Source organism: Humulus lupulus, chromosome 7, assembly GCF_963169125.1.
Source record: "Humulus lupulus chromosome 7, drHumLupu1.1, whole genome shotgun sequence".
In the NCBI taxonomy this organism is placed as follows: Eukaryota; Viridiplantae; Streptophyta; class Magnoliopsida; order Rosales; family Cannabaceae; genus Humulus; species Humulus lupulus.
Window position 1 is genome coordinate 82,691,037 of NC_084799.1, and position 24,213 is coordinate 82,715,249.

Below are 24,213 nucleotides of genomic sequence, written 5' to 3' on the forward strand. Positions count from 1 at the left end.
TTTCTTGCTAAGCCATGGCTTTCGGGTGCTATGTGGTGCAGGTGAGGAGAAAGGGAAGCTGGGCTATCCATGAGTTGGAGAGCTTCGGTGGTGGCATGTACATATGCGGCTTCTCGACCACCACGGCCGAGGTTTCTTAGAGGAACTAGGGTTAAACCCCAAGTTTTGCTGCATAGGTCGGCTTGTTGTAACCTTTTGAGTTGTAAATAACCTTTCTAAATATTTATTTTGGGATCCCATGTATGAACTTAACATTTTAATGAAATGACTATTCCTTTTGTCCAAATTTTTTAACCCTAAGTTGTTAATCACGTTTAGCTACACGTTTATGGCCAAACGACTCTTTTAGAGAATCTAACACTATTTAAAATACACAGAGTAACGGTCTTGGCTATCTAGAGCGTTACAACTTGGTATCAGAGTGTGCCAAGGTTAAGGGTTCCTGATGATTGGCTGGGCATGTATACTTTCCACTAAAGACAAGCTCGACTCAGGGTTTGGTAACTATTTATGTAGTTATTTCTTTAAATGCTTAGATAAGATATAAATGTCTTATCTACCTACCTTATTAGGGAGCATGAGATATTCTGATAGGGCCTGACCCTTGACTATTGTATGATTGATAAAGACATGCATAATATCACTGTTAATACTGGTAGATGTTAAAGAAATACTTATTAGCATTGCTACTTGCTTATAAATGCCAGAAAATGCTTATTAGCATCGTTATCTGCTCATAAATGTTAGGAAGTGCTTATTAGCTCCATGTCTGGGTATGAATATGAACCAACATGCTTATTAGCATGATTGAGTGTGAATGTTTGTTTGTTTGGTCTTGGACCGTAAGGCGGTAAGAGGTATTGTTATTACTACCTAACAAGTTGAATTGATTATTGCAGAAATATATAAGCTTGGAAGTATGCTTCCAGGGCAGTCAGATTCATTAGTCGTCCAATAAATACAAACTGGGAATGATAATCAGGGTCAGACTCCTTCGCCAGCTCCAGAAAATTAGCAGCAGGTACTTGCTGATATGCAAGCCAGATTACAGAGGTAGGAAGAAGAAATCCACCTCCTGAAGCAACAACTGGTTCCAGTAGGGAACGTTCAACGAGAGGTGCCACCTGTGTTGGTACCAGCAGTAGTACAGCTGCCAGAGGCTGGGAACAAATGGGAATCTCTTTATGAAATGTTCAGAAAACAATACCCTCCAGCTTTTAAGGACAGTGCAGATCCGCCCAAGGCCGAGCAATGGATGAGCATGGTTACCGCTATCCTGAATTTCATTAGGGTAGTTGGTAATGAGAGAGTGGCTTCTGCCACATATATGTTTTGGGAGGATGCCGGAATTTGGTGGGAAGTAATATCCCAGACCAGGAATGTGAGTACCATGGATTGGGAAGAGTTCAGAATAGTATTCAATGAAAAGTACTACAATGAAGCAGTTAGGACTGCAAAGGCATAGGAATTCAGTAAGCTACCGCAGGGAAACATGTCAGTGATAGAGAATGCACTGAGGATTGATAGACTGGCCAACTTTCCTCCAGACTTGATTCCCACTGATGGGACAAGGAAGGAAAGGTTCCTTCAGGGGCTACAACCTATGATAGCCTGGAATGTTCGCATTACTACCATGCCTGGGGTGACGACATTTGCCCAGGTGGTAGAGAAAGCCCTTACTGCTGAGGGCGCAGTTAACAAAATCTAGTGCGAGAACGCGACCACAAGAGACATTAGGAGGATGAGACCTCCATATACAAGTTCTGGTAGGGGTGGAGGCCCTAGTGACTAGAAAAGGAAGGCTCTAGATACATTTTTAGCTTCATGCCCTGATAGGAGGCCACGTAGAATACAGATAGACCGCCAGGGCAAGAATGAGGTCTGGTCCTACCCAAAGTGTGTAAGATGAAAGAGGCACCATGTGGGAGAGTGTCGGGCAAAGGGCTGCATTCTGTGTGTGATAGTGGGACAATTGAAGAAATATTGCCCGAGAGCAAAGAAGGGAGAACCAAGGAAAGCTGATGTTAAACGCCATAAACTACTACTTTGCAAAATGTCTCCATACTCATAAAATTATAGAGGAAAACCACTTAACATATGAAATCTAGTGGGGCCTTGATTAAACGTGTAAGTTGGACCCAATAGTTTAAAATAAAAATAAGAGTACTTATTCAACGTTTAAAATAAATAAAGTTTAAGTCCCACTGATAGTTTTAAAATTTAAGTCCATAACATCATTCTTTAAATTCCAACGTTTAATTTGGTCGTTTATTCGTCCATAGGATACCCCCACACCATACACATTATGACATCGAAACTCCTCACATCATAGTGTGTGCCAAAGAGAAACCCTATTTATTACCTGAAAGGGGAAAGTAAAGTGGTGAGCTAAAAGCCCAGTAAAGAAGTACAAGCAGCATACAAAGAAAACACAACAAATAATATAATCACATCGTAAGGTTCATACAACATCATATCCATACATCATCATACGTCATACTTAGGCTTCATCATCATACGTCATTCATAAACGTCATCATCATACATCATACATCATCGTCACATTCACACATCATCAACATATTCAAACATCATCCTCACATCCTTGTGAGCATGGCCCCCTCTCTTTTCCATGCACTATAAGAAAAATGGGCTACGACTTCGGTTTTTAAGGTGGAACTACTTCGGTTTTCGGATAAATTTGCAACCGAAGTAGTTCAGGGCGAAGTAAAAGGTAGTGAAAAACTGAATTGGAAAATAGGCTTTATACTTCGGTTTTTATGTATAAACCGAAGTAGAAAGTAGGGTTTCTACTTCGGATTATACATAAAAACCGAAGTAGAAAGGTTTGAACAATTAAGTGCGTGACCTATATAAACCTTTCTACTTCACTTTTTATGTATAAACTAAAGTAGATTTCCTACTTTCTACTTCAGTTTATACATATAAGCTGAAGTAGAATGTCTCCTTTTTCTTTTTTTAACCAAATTTAATAAAATTGGATATTAATTATGGTTTTTTTTAATGGCCTAATTTTAAATTTATATATATTTGCAATTGGAATTAATTCTATTTTTTTTTAATGAAATTAAGTTAACTTTTATTCATTAGAAATGTCATCCATAAGGATGGACACACGTTAAAAAGAGACATGAAAACAAAAACAGAAAATCTAGCATTTATACAATGTTATAAGTATTTAGGTACAATAGACATTTATACATTGATATAAGTACTTAAGTAAGATAGTCTAAGCATTAATACATTGGCATAAAACTAAACGTAGAACTAAATGAACTTATAAACAAAATAGGCTTACTACTAACTTTGGCAAGATATCATCCCGACACTAAGCGGCGATTTGGCTACTACTAACTTTGTCTTTTAGTTCATTCTGCAAAACAAACCAATGATTGATTAAATTAGTAACTTAAAACAACACTTACTTTACTTTACTTTAAAACGCTTACAATTTTTTCTACTCCTAGTTCTTTTTCTAAGATATCCAACATAATAGAAGTTTAATTATTAAATTTTCCTAAGTGTAAAAAAATTTCGGCAGCATAACAATTTCTTTTAACATATCCCAAAATTTCAAAACATGTAAATAAGACATAGAATAACCCAACATGATGTGCAAATCTAAAAAGGAAAACAATTCATAAAATCCAAAAAATGGTATAGTTTCCTTTGTTTTTATAGCATATCCCAATGTCATAATTACTAATAAATTCAATACAAACAAACACAAAAATCAACACACATAATTCTATCATTATATCACCACCAACACGCAAATTTCCCAGAACCTACTTTACTAAATTCAATATGCATGATTTAACACTAATTTTATAAATAATTGTTGCAATAGTAATAAATAAAATTTAGAGATTACTCACCTACAATATTACTCTTGAAGTCACCCGAATTCAACACCAAATTGGCCACTAAATCAACAACCCTACTAAAAAGCTTAAACAAAAACAAATAAAAATTAGTTACGTAATTAATCAAACTAATTACATAATCATCAAACAACATATCAAGCTAGATAGTTATAGAAAATAAGATCAAATGTCACCAATAATCCAAACATTCTAAGTTCTAACATTGGCAATAACACTACCTATTGAAGCTATATTTAAAGATTGAAATAACAAGTCATATGCCTTCAAATTAGACACATCTTTCTTAAAACAATTATATCCCTCAACACCAAGCTCATCACTAAATCAACAAGACTATTAAAAAGATTAAACAAAAAAATAGTTACATAATTATCAAACAACGTGTCAAATTAGTTAAAGAAAACAAAAATAAGTCACTAATAATCTAAGCATTTTATGGTCTTTAAGTTCTAACATTAGCAACAACACTACCTAATTAAAATCAAAATAATATAAAAAAATAATACAAACAACTCATTCAACACATTATATATAAAAAGCTACAACAAAAAATATATTATATATAAAAACAAAAAGTCTGATAATAATATAGAAAATTAAAAACAAAATCATACAACCATATATTGAACGATCCATACCTATTTTGAAGCTCAAGATCATATTTGAACCCTAAAAATCCAATCAAAATAGTGTAGGAAATCCCATTTTCAAACTTCAAATAGACCCATTGCCAAAGCCTTTCTTTATTCCTAAAAAATGAAAATAAATCAATTGTTAGTCATTACTTAAGTTTTTTAGCAAGAAAAATAGTCAAGAATGGTGGGAAAACAAAAAAAAGGTTAGAAAACCAAACCCTCGTCTGTCGTACAACCAGAAACAATGTGTTTTGCTTCTGGGTTTCTTCTTCAGAGAGAGAAGAGGTAAATGATGTCGAAGTGAAAGGGAATAGGGTTATAAAACCCTTTTACTTCAAATTATATATAAAAAGCAAAGTGAAAAGTGACTTTTCACTTCGCTTTTTATATATAAACCGAAGTAAAAGGGTTTCACAATAAGTAAGGGCCTTATTTGGTACGTACACTTTTCCACTTCGACACGATCATTGTCTTATTACTCTTTTTACTTCGTTTTTTTATAAAAGCGAAGTAGTAGCCTATTTTTTTCAAGAAAAATTCCCATAAGCGAAGTAAAAACCTATTTAGAAGCTTTTACTTCGATTTTCAATTATTGTGTTGTGTAAAAAATGAAGTAGAAGCCTATATTTCTAGTAGTGATGTCACATCATGAGGTAAACAGAAGGCTCTGGTCCTTGAATAACCTCGGCGCATCCGCCCTATGAATTACGTCATACCTTAGTAACTCGGGTTACGTCTTATATCCTTAGTAACCCCTTTGTTGTGTCGCATTCAACACGCTAACAACCATTCACTTTTTCATAAAACATACAAAACATATGCAATCCAGTCATACCAATACAAAGGAAATACATGATTCATCAAATTCATCACATCATCTCACAATAGCATTTCATACTTCATATCACATGGTACTTCATCATACATAGCATATATCCTCATACAAAACAATCTACCGTTTCATAGCATAAATAAAAGATTCTATCTAACTTTCTTATCTCAGGTCCGAGCAAAGAAAAATGAGAAAAACTTCACGATGAGCCTATAATCATAATCAAATATTTCTCTTTAGAATCACGTATAAATTCTCGTGCCCAACACATATACCCCATGCACACATAGTGCAAATTGTCCATTAATTCTAAACATGCACATTTTCACATAAGATCACAAAAGAATAATGTGAATTCTACCTATTATCCATTCATGGTTACAAAGTAAAAATTGTATATTTGAATAATAGGCATATATTTGAACGTAAAAGTGCATTTACATGCGACATGCATACGTGGGAGCGTTGTTAAAAAGTGACACTTCAAACGATAATTTCTACATGCTCATTTCTAACCTCTTCAAGTAAAAATTCAGCAACATATTCTTTTTGTACTATTATTTATTTAAGTCTCAAAGTTGATTAAAATAATTCATTTAACCTCTCTAAATTTCTCATAAAATAATATCTTCATTTATTATTTTAAATTACTTAGAAACAATAAAACTTGTAATTATTTAGAAATACTTATAAAATTTCATGGTTCCTTTAGAAAATAACATTTTATTCTAAATTAATAAAATTACAAGATTAAATGTGAGAAAATATAATATTAAGTGTGGGAGTATTATTTTAGACTTAATTTATGTAAGTGTAAACCCATTACTTTTAAACAAAATAATTATTTTTAACTTAATAACATAAATTTTCAGTAACTATTTATTTTGTTTAAAAATCATAAGTGAATTTAAACCCAAAAATTTTCTCGTGAAAAACAAAGAAAACTACACTTAATAATGATGTAAAAATTCATGGTTACATTTTAAAAATATCAATTTAACATATACATAACTTAGGGAAATAATTTATTCAATATACTCACATTATTTATTTCATATAAAAGACATTTCTTATTTTTAATCAAAACTTCCAGCAACTATTTAATCACTCAAAAAAATGATAAACTTTGATTAAAAACTATATTTTCTTCATAAAATATAAAAAAAAAAAACGGTATTAGTTGAGTAAAATGTCATTTTAAATGTGAAATAAAACACAATTTTATTTACATAAAATCAATATTTCATTTGGGACATCAAATTATGCATGCAAATCATTGTCTTACCAATTTACTCACCAATTATACATAAAAATCAGCAAGCATAATTCATCATAAAATTCATTTTTAATTCATGTTTCTCAAAACTCAAATATAATCTTCATGTATCACTAATATATCAATTTATAAAAGATTCAAGACAACTTTCATTTAACCAATTAACCTAGCATGTTCTTAATATGTATCAGTGACACAAAATATAAAAACAACACAACATGCATCACACCCCATACGCTGAAACCTTCATAGCGCCAATCAACAAATCCAAAACTCATACCCTAGCATGTATCCATTACCATCCTTGCAATCTTATTACATAAATCATTTGATTCAAAACAACCATGCAAACATAACCATAAGATTTTTTTTATTTCATGTATAACCAAAAATTTTTATTCATGCTTGCCTATATACACCACACACCCAAGGCCAAACCCTTCATGCATCAAACAAAACAAACCTTCAACCCAAAATCCATAATATCAATCAACCAACAAATCAAAAGAGAACAAAACAATATACCATCATTCATAAACAATATTCTCAAAACAACAAGAACCAAAAGATAAGAACAACAACCATAAGACAAAAAGGTTCACATTACCTCTCTTGCTAGAACTCAAGGACACAATAGTGACAAGAACCCAAACTATGGCCACCACTTGTTCAAGCCTAGGTTGCCACCACTTGTTCAAGCCTAGGTTTTCGAAACCCACATAAAGAAAAGAAAAAAAATATCTTAGATTCAAGAAGAGGTAGAAATTAACATCACTATGAACCCAAATACTTACCCTAGGGATTTCGAACCCTAGCCTCCAATTCTCTTGCAACGAAATCCAAACCTATCATCACCATCATTTTTTCTTGCTTAGAATCAAGATGTAGAGGAAACAAATATAATGCTATGAACCTTAACCCATTCCTTAGGATCCCTAGCCTTGGCCTCTTCTTTCTTCTCCTTCTCTTCTCCTTCACATTCTTCTTCTCTCCCTCTCTCTCTCTAGAACTCACGAGCTCTCCCTCTCCCTTCTCTCTAAGCACACGACAACCACCAAGCCAAATGAGCCTTCAAGCTCTTTCTTATTTTCTATTTAAATGCCCCAGTCACCAAAACCTTGCTAAGAAAAAGGTAATTATCATTTTCCTTTATTTTCCCTAAATTAAAAATATAAATCAAATAATAATTATACTCATTCAATCAATCCCTTTGATAATTGACAGCACACTAATTTCTCTCTTGTCTTCCTTGGCTGTCCATGACTAATAAAGGAAACTATGCTATTCTCGTAACTCTAGGGTCCTTCGACTTGGGGCTGGGTTTTGACCCGTTTCTGTTGCGTTTTATGAAAAATGTTATTTCACAAAAATTGTAGATAATGTCATTAGCTTTCTAACAGTACCAGTTGTGTCTAAATCGAATATCCATAGATCAAGTTATATCTGTTTTACTGAGGCTGGGTCCAGGGTTACTGGAATTCAAAAATGACAACTCTATCCCTTCTCACCATTTGCCTTCTAGAGCCTTCTCTCTTTATTTCCCTTTCTTTTTTTTTTCTTTTTAAATCTCTTAATTAAATAAAAAAATAAGTCAATAAAAGTAAATTAATGTGTAGAAAACTATTGCATGCACACCATGCAACCATGCACATGCACACACTCAATTGATAAGGTGCATCTCTACCTACCATGTGTAACATGCCGGCCTTGAGGGCATGTTACAAGCTAGGATGGCGCTCGGTCATATGCGCACACGAGGGTGCAGGCTCGGTCATATGCCTAGGTTGTACGGCAGTGGCATTTTCATAAATATCTTCAATATTGCCTAGAAATGGATGGGACTTGGTAGGTTCCATATTGAAGGGTCAATGAACGCAATGGTACGATCGAATTTGGGAGATTCGGAGAATTGGCGAGCTGGAAGCCAAATATGTCTCCCAAGCAAAAATCATATATGTTCCTGGTAGAAGGCTAAAAGCTTAGAATGCTCTTTGTAGGGGGAGCACCTGCTGTCAGCTCTCCACCACCCCCTGGTGCAGATGCATCAAGTGAGCTACTACTAGTTGGGAGGACTAGTACGGCGGGCATATGAGGACCAGGAGGGGACTCATATGTCTCCATGAGTAGGAGTACTCATGGACATTACCGGGCCACCCTGGTAGTGCATCGAAGTGTGCTGCCAAAGGTTTAAGGGTACGGCTCCCTTGGCTTGCCGGGATGCTGCTTGCATAGAACGTGGCCCAAACCTTCGAGAGATGTCATGGTGCGCCATGGCCATGAATCTCGACACGAGATGGCACGGGAAGTCATTCGTGGGACTTGTTAGCATGCAGGAATTGGAGGGTGCACTTTGCTTGAGTAGGACAGAGGTCCAGTGTGTCCTATTAGTTTGGTAGCCAGTCTCGAGGGCCTGCCAACATGCATGATGGTATGGTGCCTTGAGGATTGGACCATGGACGTATGGGAGTCCTTGGTCTGTGACGTGAGCTAATCAGATAATATCGAATGGGACATGATAAGAGGTGTTGGCACGTCAGCTTGGTGTTGGCTCTTAGCCACACATGCTACCCTAACTTGCGAATGTCTGGGTGAGCATCGGTGTTGGGATTTGCCTTGCCATAGTGAGAACCTATGGTCAGTGTGAGTGTCTTGGATAGATAGCCTTGATGCATGATTGCACTCATAGATGCTTGAGAGCATGACTCAACGAGAGTTGTTCGAGAGACGGAAGTGTGTAGAGGCACACGGTCGCGCGAAAAATGTGCCCATTGTTATTCGAATGGTTGGAAGGCTGACCTTGGCTCAGAGGAGTCAAGGTGCCGCACGGGCATTTCCATTGTCAAAATTTATGCCCGTGGCAGTTGGTATCAGAGCTAGGTTCATCTCAAGTTGGGGTGAACCTAGTTGGCCCATCCTAGAAAGGATGTAGGCGTGCTGAAGGACCATAAAGGTCTGGATGCTTGGACAGATGTTGTTGAGCCTTTTAGTCACCTAGAAAGGATCAGTAGGGTGAGACGGGATGAGACTTGGTTGCTCTTCTTCATGGGAATACTGGACATCCTGGAGAGGGGACAAGTTATGGCTGCTTCGAATCAAAGCTTAGTGATGCTAGAAAGACAACAACCACGTGCAATTGTGGAGAAGTGCTACAAAAGAGTTGGAACTCATTGACAGGAGACAAGGTTTGATCGAGAGGTCAAGGTTTTATGCTTGGTTCACTAGTTTAGGTTTGCTTGAGTGACAGTGTAAGTCGCGTGGAGCACTGTTGTTGAAAAGGGAACTTGTACGCAAGAGTGAGTGAGCATAATAGTGGCCATCAGACTCTTGTCAGTCACGACAGAAGTCAAGAGTGGATAGCTTTGGGGAACTAGATGAAGATGAACATGAAATGCTTCAATTGCTACTTATGTGCCAAATGGAATCACATGGAGACCAAGGTGGTCGTGGCCACGATTGTCAGAGGGCAGTCGTACTTGGAGGTGTTTACATGTTTTCTTGTTTCGCCCAAGAAGGGAGGCGCCGAGACAATTGAGTGGAACGTGTTGCCTCACAATGATTAGCTGGTGTGGGCAACACTGTGGAATCGTGGGAGATGCTAAGTTGTGGAACATATGCATCAAAGGCCAGCGGGGCCAAGTAGACCATGCGCAGTGGTCAGAATAGTACTAGAGTTTCTGGAGTGCTGGAGAGCCGCGTCAAGGAAACTTAGTACTACAAGAAGGCTTAAGGAGGCAGAGATGGTGCTAGAGCTTAAATGTGGGCCGGAGGGCCTTGCTATTGGGACTTAGTGACCATAGAAGCCTAGAGAAGCTGCCCGGAGGGGCGAGATGCTAGTATAGAGCATATGGATAGCTATGTGGACATTGCGCGCATAAGGGAATCGACAGTGGTGCTACACGAAGTAGTGGACTCGAGAGTCACATCCTGCGGGGGCACTTCTAGATTTGTTGTGTGCATGAAAACTTGGGGCGGTCAGACGTTCTTGCGTGTGGGCAAGTTGTCGAGGATGCCAACGGTTGAAGTGGGGGAGAGACCTTCACGGTTCAAACATATAAATAGCAGACCTATGTTCCATTACAAAAGCATCGAGATGAGTTATCATTGAGATCGTTAGTTGTTCAGAATGTAAAGTCAAGGAGACTTAGAGACAAAGACAGAGCCAGTTACCTAGGGTGAAAGTCGTCAGGACTCAGGTACTAAGGTAACATAGAGATGTCGAGGGGCGAAGAGTCAGAATGGCTGAGACATTAGTTCAACATCACCTTCAAAAGTGAGAAATGGAATGAGGGACCGCACGAGAAAAGCGGTTAGCTTGCGAGCTATACCTTGAGAGGTATACCTTGAGAGGTATACCTTGAGAGGTATACCTTGAGAGGTATACCTTGAGAAGAGAAGTTATTCCCAAGTTGAAGTGGGGGAGCCCACTAATTCATATGTTCGAAGGGTCAAGGTACTTGTTCAGTCTTGGTGTGTGAATCTAGGGGGAAACACAACAACAGATGGGTTGTACAGTGCGAAGACATGCATGACTGATGTGAGTGGGTCTGGTGACCAAGTGAAGCTACAGATAGACAGTGTGCATGGGCTTAGGCTGAGACCAAGATTGGGCAGGTTTTGCAGCATGTTATGGGGCATGCTTAGTGTTTTTATGGGGACACGTGTTTATGGGAACACAAGCCGAACGATTCAGAGAACATATGCCGAAGGGAGATAGAGGATTGGGACAACTTCAGACCTCAAAGGTGAGGTAAAGTGCAGTCAATTTGATCAAGATTCAACAGGCCGTCTAGAGTTAGGCAAGGTTGATTTAGGGGCAGAACTTGAGGCACGATGCTGAGAGTCAGCATGAGCACGAGCCAAAAGGCAGTGTAGTGGGTTCGAATGATGTTAGATCATTGACCCCATTGTAGAAGCTCAGAGGAGCAATTATGCTTATGGTCAGGAGTGGCCATTTTGCATCAAGCCATGGGTATGCAGTAAGGCCAGAGGGCCAAAAGTCTGGGAGACTACTTCGCGAAGTCTGTGTGCAAGGATGCACTAGATACTGCATAAAGGCTACAGTTGGCATGAGTGCCACGTTGAAGAGAGACATGCCTTTAATGGAAGGATGTTTCGTAGGTGCCATTGGGAACGGTTGATTTGCGAACCTCACCCTGAGGGGGGTGCACCTTAATTTCCTCCTTGTCAATAAGAGAGTAGGCATTGGAAGATTGGTGGGAAAGCATCAATCAAAAGATGTGTTGGCTTTGGGTTCAGTGTTGTAAGGGCTGCTTGGTTGACTTGAGAGACATCGTGATGGACTCGAAGGAGTTCATGTATGCAAGGAGTATTCGAGTGCAGCGGCACAACTGCATGGAAGGATTCTGAATAGCGACGGTGGCATGGGGTCCTTGATTGAGTCCAAGGGTGGACGTGGGAGATCATCACCAAGTTGGTGGTTCTACAGTGGTAGAGGGACTAGTGCAGACTCAAGATTCGAAAGAAGCATGGAGTGAGCTTAGGAGTCGAGGCAGGAAGAAGATTGGTAAGCGGTCTGTCGATGAGGGCATCGACAATTAAAGTGGGGGAGAGTGTAACATGCCGGCCTTGAGGGCATGTTACAAGATAGGATGGCGCTCGGTCATATGCACACGCGAGGGTGTAGGCTGGTGAGCATGCTGATGCCTAGGTTGTACGGCAGTGGCATTTTCATAAATATCTTCAATATTGCCCGAAAATGGACGGGTGGTAGGTTCCATATTGAAGGGTCAATGAACACAATGGTACGATCGGATTTGGGAGATTCGGAGAATTGGCGAGCTGGAAGCCAAATATGTCTCCCAAGCAAAAATCATATATGTTCCTGGTAGAAGGCTAAAAGCTTAGAATGCTCTTTGTAAGGGGAGCACCTGCTGTCAGCTCTCCACCACCCCCTGGTGCAGATGCGTCAAGTGAGCTACTACTAGTTGGGAGGACTAGTAGGGCGGGAATATGAGGACCACGAGGGGACTCATATGTCTCCATGAGTAGGAGTACTCATGGACATTACCGGGCCACCCTGGTAGTGCGTCGAAGTGTGCTGCCAGAGGTTTAAGGGTACGGTTCCCTTGGCTTGCCGGGATGCCGCTTGCATAGAACGTGGCCCAAACCTTCGAGAGATGTCGTGGTGCGCCATGGCCATGAATCTCGACACGAGATGGCACGGGAAGTCATTCGTGGGACTTGTTAGCATGCAGGAATTGGAGGGTGCACTTTGCTTGAGTAGGACAGAGGTCTAGTGTGTGCTATTAGTCTGGCAGCCAGTCTCGAGGGCCTGCCAACATGCATGATGGTATGGTGCCTTGAGGATTGGACCATGGACGTATGGGAGTCCTTGGTCTGTGACGTGAGCTAATCAGATAATATCAAATGGGACATGATAGGAGGTGTTGGCATGTCAGCTTGGTGTTGGCTCTTAGCCACACATGCTACCCTAACTTGCGAATGTCTGGGTGAGCATCGGTGTTAGGATTTGCCTTGCCATAGTGAGAACCTATGGTCAGTGTGAGTGTCTTGGCTAGATAGCCTTGAGGCATGATTGCACTCATAGATGCTTGAGAGCATGACTCAACGAGAGTTGTTCGAGAGACGGAAGTGTGCAGAGGCACACGGTCACGCGAAAAATGTGCCCATTGTTATTCAAATGGTTGGAAGGCTGACCTTGGCTCAGAGGAGTCAAGGTGCCGCACGGGCATTTCCGCTGTCAAAATGTCAGCCAGTGACACCATCCACCTTAGTGCATTCAATCAAAACTCATTTTATTCACAAAGAAAATTAATAAATAAATAAAATAATTAACAATTATATTTACACAATTTCTACCAAATAAGTCAAACAATAATAAAAATAATTTCCTAACTCTTAACGATTAATAAAAAAATTAAAGCACATAATTAATAAAATAAAATAAATTGGTGCGCTACAGCGAATAGCTCGACCCCAGGTCCAGTGTTCACATTAACACAGGCAGAGGTTGAGGCTAGTACCTCAGTAGTGACAGGTCATCTTTCTAGTGCTAGAACCTTTTATACTGTTTTGATTGATTCTAGTGCTAGACACTTTTTTTTCTAGTTGGATAATTGATAGACTGTGTAGTCCATGTAATATGATACTGTGGGGTTTGGAACTTTACTGCCAACTGGGGAGCTAGTAGTTTCTAGGAGATGGGTTAGATCACCGTCAAAGACAGTGGATGGAAAAGAGTTGTTAGTTGATTTTATTGAGTTAGTTATGAACGACTTTGATATGATCTTCGACATGGACTGGTTGGCTAGATATGCGGCAACTATATACTGCAAGAAGAAGACTGTAACCTTTGAACCTAAGGGTGAGGGTCCCTTTGTTGCAACTAGGCATGGACCTCGCGTACCTATGATATTAGCATTGAGGGTTAGAGACTTGTAGCAAGGCGGTTGCATAGGATTCCTAGCCAGTGGGACCAGAAGAGACAAGACTGGTCTGTGAGTTTCTGGATGTGTGTCTAGAGGAGCTGTCGGGGTTGCCGCCACATATAGAGAAAGTGTTTGTTATTAAACTGGCACCAGGGACAGAGCCAATGTCTAGGGCACCGTACAAAATGGCCATAGCAGGGTTGAAAGATCTAAAGGTACAGTTACAAGAGTTGTTAGACTTGGGTTTTATTAGGCCCATTTTTTCGCCATAGGGCACACCAGTTCTATTTGTAAAGAAGAAAGACAATTCTCTGAGGATGTGTATTGATTACAGGGAAATGGACAAGTTAACAATTAAGAATAAGTATCCTTTACCAAGGATAGATGACCCATTCGATCAGTTGTAGGGTAAGACGATATTCTCAAAGATAGATGATCTGGTTATCACCAGTTGAAGATCAGGGAGGAGAATATACCGAAGAGAACTGTTCGCACAACATATGGGCATTATGAGTTCTCGGTTATGTCATTTGGTTTGACTAATGCCCCCAACAACTTTTATGGATCCGATGAACAAGATTTTCAAAGATTATCTGGATCTGTTTGTGATAGTCTTTATCAATGATATTTTAGTTTATTCTTAGTCAGAGGAAGAGCATGAGCAACATCTCAAGTTGGTTTTATAGAGTCTGAGTGAACACAGACTGTATGCAAAGTTCAAGAAGTGCAAGTTCTGGTTACTGCATGTGACTTTCCTTGGTCACATTGTCAGTAGAGATGGAATCAAGGTGGTCCCAGCTAAGGTTGTGGCAGTTAGAGATTGGCCAAGGCCAAGGAATGACTCAGATATCAGAAGGTTCATTGGATTGGCAGGTTATTACAGGCATTTTGTGTAAGGGTTCTCAAGGATTGCTACCCCATTGACGGAGCTGACACGCAAGAACATGAATTTTGCATGGTCAGATAGGTGTGAGAACAACTTCCAGAAGTTGAAGCAGCAATTGATTACAACAACAGTACTGAGTCTTCCAACAGATTAGGAGAAATTTGTAGTTTACTGTGATGCCTCGAGACAAGGGTTAGGTTGTGTCCTTATGCAGGCAGGGAAGGTGATTGCCTATGCATCACGTTAGTTGAAGGTATATGAACAGAGATATCCCACTCATGATTTGCAGTTAGCAACAGTGGTCTTTGCACTAAAGGTATGGATATAGGAAGAAGTGTGAAATATACACTGACCACAAGAGCCTGAAATATTTCTTACACAGAAGGATTTGAACATGAGACAAAAGCGTTGGCTAGAGTTGGTGAAGGATTATGACTAAAATCTTGTATCACCCAGAGAAAGCCAACGTGGTGGCAGGTGCCTTAAGTCAGAAACTTCCGATACAATTATACAGCTTGATGAATATATTTAAGGAATTGGCATAGGATATGACTAGAGCAAGGATATAGTTAGTGGTGGGCCAATTAACCAACATCACCCTGCATTCTACTCTTTTAGAGAGAATAAAGGAAAGTCAGTTGGATGGGCCACAATTGATGAGGATTAGAGGGACGTCCTAGCTAGAGTGGCTTACTAAGATACAAGGGTCAGATTTGTGTTCTGATGGATGCTGTTATCAGACGGGAGATTCCGGATGAATCTCATACTACACCTTGCTCTTTGCATCCAAACACCACGAAGATGTACCAGGATCTGAAAACTGTATGCTGGTGGCCTGGGATGTAAAGAGATGTAACTGCATATGTGGCTAAGTGCCTGACATGTCAGCAGGTCAAAGCTGAGCATCAGAGACCAGCATGGCTACTACAGCCTTTGGATATCCCATAGTGGAAATGGGAGGACATCATAATGGATTTTTTGGTTGGGTTTCCCAGGACAATGGGCCGACATGATTCGGTGTGGGTTTTCGTAGATTGATACACCAAATCAGCTTACTTTTGATCAGTGAGGATGACTTATACAGTTGACCAGTACGCAAATCTCTATGTGAGAGAGATAGTGCGTCTCCATGGGGCTTCGAAGTCGATTGTGTCAGATCGGGACCCAACATTTACTTCCAAGTTTTGGGGAAGTTTACAGAAGCTATGGGTACACAACTAAAGTTTAGTACTGCTTATCATCCTCAGGCAGATGGACAATCTGAGAGGACGATACAGATATTGGAGGACATGTTGCGAGCATGTGTGTTGGACTTTGAAGGGTCCTGGAGTAAGTATTTTCCTTTGATAGAATTATCCTTCAATAACAGCTATCAGTCAACCATTGGAGTGGCTCCTTATGAGATATTGTATGGTAGGAAATGTAGATCGTCCATTCATTGGGATGAGATAGGTGAAAGGAAATACTTGGGTTCTGAAGTAGTTCAAAGGAACAATGAGGCTATTGAGAAGACTAGAGCTCGTATGTTCGCGTCTCAAAGTAGAAAAAAAAGTTATTCAGATCTGAAGCGCAGGAACGTGGAGTTCCAAGTATGAGACTATGTCTTCCTTAGAATTTCACCATTGAAAGGGGTAAAGAGATTTGGGAAGAGGGGCAAGTTGAGCCCTAGATTTGTAGGACCTTTTGAGATCCTAGAGAGGATTGATTAGGTGGCCTATAAATTGGCCTTACCTCCGGCATTGTCAGTAGTACACAATGTGTTTCATATTTTGTCCTCCTCTAAAGAAACTTTGAAGAAAGCTAAGCTAGGAAACTTGTGGAGAAATCTTGTGTAATTGGAGTTCTTTTTGCTAGGTTTAGAGCCTGTTGAGAGACCAAAGAAAGTTAGGAGTTTGAAATTTTACAGCTAAGGTAAGGGTTTGCTTAAGTGTTTATCATGTTCTTGGTGTTCTTTGGTTGTGGTGGTGCTTTTGGTGTTGTTTAAAGATTGATTTGAGGTTAGGAATTGATTTATAAACTAATTTAAAGGCTTGTGGTGGTTTGAATCACGAACTGGAGCTCTTGATTTCTAGTTTTGGTTAGAAAATGAGTTTTAGAACTCAAAGTGTAATTCTTGGCATTTTTGGTTTTCTGAGAGCTTTGAGGGTGTTTGTGGCTTCTTGGGCACTTGGATAACCAACTCGGGGTCAATGTTTCGTTAGAATTGAGTCAATAGCTTGGTTTGATGATTTTTGGGGGTCTTGGGTCGGAGTTTAATGAAGTTAGGTCGAAGGAACTGTAGAAAACGGAACCCAAAATTATGGGTTCGCATTGTAGCCCCCCTACCCTGGGTTTGAGCGCCCCTGCGCTAAGCAGGGGAGGGCTTGGGGGCTCTTTATTTTTTTTGGGCACCCCTGTGCTAAGTAGGGGAGTTCCTTGGGGGGGGGGGGAGCTTGTGTAGAACATTGTAAACCAAAATTAAATAAATTTTTACCTAGCTCCAAAGATTGATAAGATTTAATGTCAAGAAAATAAAATAAAAGATTAAAAATAAAGATCTTTAAGAAGAAAAATAAACCAATTATGATTAGCAAATAGTTGTAAAAGAAAGATTATTAAGATACTAAAATCCACAAAATGTATGTTTAATAATATTTATTAGTATATTGATTCCCAAGTTTTAGTGATATTTAAAATAAATCAAGCTATCATTTGCCAAATAGATTTATAATTTAAGCACAAATTATTTCTAAAAGGATAAGATTTTTCTTCACTTTTCAAAAAAATATAATTTCAAAGTGTTTCCCAAAATATTTGCATGATGATGTGGCATGTTAAAAAGGCACATGAACAACACGTGACCGGTTATCAACGAAGGACTGGTCATCCAACAACCAGAGTACCAAGAGAAAATTAAGCTGCTCGATAGGCCCAAGGAATATGCTGAGCAGCAGAAAAAGAAGGGGTGTAGAAGCATACGACAAGAGTTGCTCGTGAAACTGAGACAAACACTCAGAAACGGTTATAAGTTAGATATTTCAGAGATATTTAGCTATTTTAAATTTAAATATCATTATTTGTGTTTTAGTTTGTTATGCTTGTAAAGTTAATTGAACATGGCCCATAGGCCCATATGTACACCCATGAGCCTATAAATATGACTCATAGGATTCATTTATTTCACGCACAATATTTTGTATTCAGAGAGAAATAGTGAGTTTATACACAAAAATTGTATCTATCTTTGAGACTTGTGAAACTCAATGAACCCATGTTCATTGATCGCAGGTTTTAGGGTTTTACATCAATAAAAACACTAAGTGGTCGTAGGTTATTACCAATCTCTGGGGCTGAACCACTATAAAATCCTTGTGTTATTTACATTCTTCCATTCAGTTCTATAATTCTTATCATTTTCGTGACTCTGTGTCATTGACTAAATCGAGGGTCAATATTTTGGTGCTTTCATCGGGAGCTAAACTCAAGGATATCTAGGAAACAATGGCTAAGAGCACAAGGAGGATCGGTTAAGCTGGACAGGCATCGGAGAATGTACCAAATCCACCTCCTCCACATGGTGTAGTAGAGGATAAGCCACAGGTGGAATTGGAAGAAGAGGAGATGGACGTTGGAGTGTTGAGGACAGCATTGGAAGTAGTTCAAGACGAGTTGGCTACAGTAAAGGCTAACCAAGAGAACGTGGTTGAAACAATGGTGATACAACAGATGGAGCTCGACCAACAGCGTCGAGAATTGAACGAAAGACAAGCGAACATGGATCATCGATAAAGAGACGCCACAACAGCTTTAGAGGCGCCTATTCAGTTGGTTCGAGAACAGCCAGATCTACCACCGAATCCTCACCCTCCTCAAAATTTGCGATCACAACATCACCAATGTCCTCCAAATCAACAAAACCCAAGGAGTCCACAGTGACCAGATCAACACCCAACTGCTCAGTAGGAAAGGAAGCTTCAAAATCATACTAGTAATAACGAACAACGTCATCGTCTCATGCTAGTTGTGGACATACGCAATAGCTTAGATAGAGTAGGGATGAGCAGTGTCCCAGAAGCCCTAGATGGCAAGCAACAGACGAACAAAACCTTCCTGGCAGGGGACAATGTCCCTCAGGAAGCAAAAGCTAGACAGATTTAGGCTCTGTGGTCCAGGATCCCCAACGCATAGTAATGTCTAGGGAGCCAATGACCAACACAGGCCTCCTCCTATTTTCCGAGACGGACTAGGGAGAAGAGAGGGGGCAGTGCATACAGCAGGTCATGAATGCACAGGTTGCAATACAGAGACAGTCATAATTACAACGAAGGGGACTCCGATTATAATAGGAGAAATGCTGGTCGAAAACAGGAGGAAAGGAACGAGCAGCAAAACCCTCCTCCAATGGACAACCAACCAACAAGCCAGAATGCTGAGGGCAGCCAGAATGCTGAGGGCAGCCAGACAGCCCAACGTCTTTGACCGACTAGGCGCAAGCAAGCAGAGGCAGAGGGATGAGGACCGAAGGGACATTCTTAATGGTCGAAGGGAAAGGCACGATGAGCATGTCCCACCTGTAGTGGCCACTTCTATCCCTATTATACACATGATGTTCAAGCTCAAATAGATGCCTTAAATCTAGTTGTACTACAACTGGTCCGAAATAAAATGTCCCGTCTTGAGTATGACTGGAGAAAGGGCACCCCATTTATCAACAGAATTGTTGTGGCAGAAATCCCAAGAAAATTTAAAATGACAGTACTGCCCAACTTTACAAGAAGGAAGACTCGGTATCTCACGTAAATAAATTTGAGATACAAATGGACATCCATAAGGTGTCTGAAAATGCTCGATGCAGTATCATTCCTACAACTTTATCTAATGCTTCCCATGAATGGTACTTCCAAATTTCCACTGGACAATATAATTTCATGGGATATGTTCATAAAAGAATTCTATGGATAGTTCTATGCTGGTCGGATACATCCGACAGAGGCCAATCAGTTGGTTGATATCAAGCAGAAGGAAGGAGAGCCTCTCAAGGAATACATACAAAGGTTTTTGCGAGCAGCTGCTCGGGCCAAGACTGTTGGGGATGAGGGAAAGATGATGGCCATCACAGCTGGAGTACAACGCCAATCTCCCCTTTGGAGCAGCCTACAGAAAAATGGAGTCAAAAGTACTCAAGAATTTTTAGATCAAGTAGACAAATATATCAAGCTGGAGGAGGCTATCGCCAATGAAGGAAAGTCTCCAAAGGCTAACCAGGGAAAAAAGGAATAGTCGATCAAGGCTGCTAGTGGGTCTAGCAATCCCAACGACAATAACGACAAAAGTAATAATAAGAACAGAGAAAAAATGGCAAATATTGAGCAGACGACGTCTGATAACAAACTCCCTAAGCTAAACAGATACAAGTCAAGGTTCACTAACTACATGGCCCTAGTTGATAGCAGAGCATAATTTTATCAGGCCACTCACACCTCAGTCCCTTTCAGGCGACCAGCCCCGATCAGAAAGGACATATCCAAGCGAGACACAAGCAAGTGTTGTTATTTCCACAACAACTATGGCCATGATACCAACGAGTGTAACCAGCTGAAGGATGAGATTGAGTTTCTTATCTGACCGGGACATTTGAGAAGATATGTATGAGTAGGGGGAAACTCCCAGCAAGGGACTAACGGAGGCAACGAGCAGGCGCCTGTATGCCAATGCTCGCCTCTACTGCAGCCAGCCTCAGTTGCTAGGACTTTGCTGACTATCTGCGAGGGACTACATTTATCTGGTGACAGTGGAAAGGCAAGGGAGAGATATGTAAGGATCTAACGTCACGAATAAGACCTAGAAATGCCAAACGTCGAGGAGTGAACTCCCAAAAAAGCTCAAACTGAGGAAAATAGTATAACTTTCTCTAAGCTGGACGCACAACATGTCCGATTCCCCCACTCATATCCCTTGGTCGTAGACGTTCAAATCGCCAACATGATGGTGAAACGAGAGTTGGTAGATACTAGAAGCCCGGTAAACATTCTATATAAGTTTTCACTGGAAAGAATGAAACTTTCAGTGCAAGATTTAGAACCATGCAACCAAACAATCTACGGTTTCTCTAGTGAGGGATTAGCACCAACAGGGTCAATCAGACTCCTGGTCACGGCAGGAACGGCACCTGTGAACAGGACATTACTCACTAATTGTATAGTAGTCGATTGTCCGTCCATGTATAATGTCGTGATTGGAGGACCCATCCTGGTAGATCTACGAGCAGTGATTTTAGTCTGACATCTAGCCATGAAGTTTCCAATCGATGCAGGAGTTGGGTGCATGTTGGGAAACTAGCAAGAGGCCAAAGAATGTTATAACTCCTCAATCACGAAAGCGAGAAAGTTCAGATCGGGGAGCAGAGCAGAAAAAAGGCTTCTATTGGTAAACGAGTCACATGCCTAATCAGGTAAACAAGTCACCAAATAGGGTGTTGCCCAAAGTGAGGATAGAGACTTAGATCCTCGCTTTGGAGATTTTGAGGAAAATATTGGACCAGTGGAGGACCTCAAGGAGGTCCAACTAGAAGAAAAAGATCCGACCAGAGTTGTTAAAGATGGTTAAAAGTTAGACACAACAATCATAGAAAAGTTTGTGGAGTTTTTGAGGAAGAACCAGGAGGTCTTTTCCTGGTCGAATAAAGACATGGTTAGAATCGACCCAGCAGTTATTAGCCATGTTCTAAAGATAGACAAAAACCACCCAACAGTACAACAAAAAAGAAGGATGCTCGACAAAGACAGGTCTAAAGCCTTAAAAAGAGGAAGTCGAGAAGCTAAAGGAAAATGGATTCATCAGGGTAGCATTTATCCATCTTGGGTCACTAATCCCGTATTAGTCCCTAAACCGAATGGTAAATGGAGGACTTGCGTAGATTTCACAGACCTTAATATAGCCTGCCGAAAGGATTGTTTCCCACTTCCAAGGATTGATCAGCTAGTTGATGCCACATCAAGGCATGAAATTTTATCATTCTTGGATGCATATTCCGACTACAATCAAATTAGTATGCACCTACTTGATGGGGAACACACCATCTTTGGAAAAGATACGGGGCTTTACTGTTACAAAGTAATGCCCTTCGGTTTGAAAAATGATGGTACAACTTACCAACAACTAGTAAACCACATGTTCAAAGACCATATCAGCAATAACTTGGAGGTTTATGTTGATGATATGTTGTAAGTCAAAAAAATCTGGTGAGCACGTCAAGGACCTACAGGCATGCTTTAACATCTTGAATAAACATAAGATGAAGCTTAATCCCCTTAAGTGTTCCTTTGGAGTCGGAATAGGAAATTTTTTTTGGGATTCATAGTAAACTCGCCAGGAATCGAAGTCAATCCTGAAAAATTTCGAGCACTAATCGAGATGCAGTCACCAACCAAAATTAAAGATATACAAAGCCTATCAGGAAGAATTGCGGCTCTGAGTAGATTTATATCTAAGTCTACGGAAAAATGCGTCCCGTTTTTTAATTTACTCAAAGGAAACAAAAAGTTCGAATGGACAGAAGAATGCGAACAAGCTTTTCAGGCACTCAAGGACCAAATAAATCATATTAATTCTTTGAAAATATTAATTATAACTTAATTTAATTTAACACTTAAGTTCAATACAAGTGCATTTTTTATTACTAATCACACAACACTAATCCAAATAATTAAACTACAACATATTACAATCAAATATCTATAAAAACATATAAAAATCTAAAAAAAAAATTACAATAAGACTAATAAATTCAAAATTACTTAAAAACTCAAAGAATAAGCAACAATTCGCATAAAAAAAATATAGTAAAATAATTCTATTTTGTAGAGTTATCACACCTCGAAACTTAAAGTTTTGCTAGTCCTCATGCAAAAAAAAAAAGCACACAAAAAAAAATTTATTGGTGATATCTTAAGTATTTCCTCAAGAATTACACAAAGATAATAGTTCTCAAAAAATTTATGAATAGAGATTAAGCTTATCAAATAATCAATCTTGATTTCTAAGAAGATTTAAGCAATATTATTTTTCATATAAACTTACAAGAAATATAAGTGTTCTATTATGAAAAATATATAAAAATAAAAAACTTAGAAAACTTGACCCAATAATTAAAAAAAAAAAACTTAAGAGCTATTCATATTTTTAAGAGAACTACAATTAAACTTAGTTAAGGTTTTTAGTTGGACGTGAAAAATATCACCAATTTTTTTTAACATTTTTATAACAAATGAAAAACACACTTAAAAAAATATAAAAAAAAAATCACTTTAAACAAAACACACACACTACCCCCAAACTTAAATGAAAGATTTTCCTCAATGAGTAATAAAATGGAAAAAGTAAAGAACTACTCCCTTGGATGTAAGCTTCATTGATTTGGCTCCTTTATTTTCTTCTCTTTTTTTTTCTTTTTGGGCAAGAAGTTTCCTTCAAGCTTTTGAAAAACATAAAACAAAAACACACAACAAAAGTAAAATATAAAATGAAACATGAAAAGCATGGGTTGCCTACCACAAAGTGCTTTCATTTATAGTCATTAGCTCGACTATACATATATATTTTCTTCTAACCTACACCCAATCGATGGTATAGAATTTCATGTTTAGGGTGAGTTGTGAATTTGATGCATATACCATAAATAATAAATGATAAAATCACACCTACACAAAAATTAAAAATATGCATTTTTGATGGAATATCAATGAAATGAGAAAATTGCACATCTATGTCAGACTCCTTTTTCATTTTGAGTAAATATATAAATTTGTTCAATTTTGGGCTATTGAGATACAATTATATCTTTTGCATTTTCCTCATGATCCTAAAAAATAATTTCACTCAACTCTTTTGTTTCATTCGGTGGTTGGAGGCCTATTACAAGTTTTTTTAACACTCATTTTTTCATTTTCAAATTGACCTTTTGGATTGAGAATTGGTTGGTTGGGAAATACTTGTTTTTCTAACTCTATCATAATAGTTTCAAGTTGCCCTATTAGTGTCTAAATTTTTGAGATTGACTGAGATTGGAATTGTAAGATTTGGCCGGTTGATTGCATGAACTGTTGTAGAGTATCCTCTAAAGATGGGCTTGTTTCTTCTTGCATGGGATATGTTAGATCAAATTGGGCATGCCTTTGATTAGGCATGTTGAATTCATGCCCATGAGTCATTGGAGAGTGGTTATGACTTCATGAAAAATTTGGATTATAAGCGGGGGCAAATGGGATATCAAAAGATTCCCCATAAGCA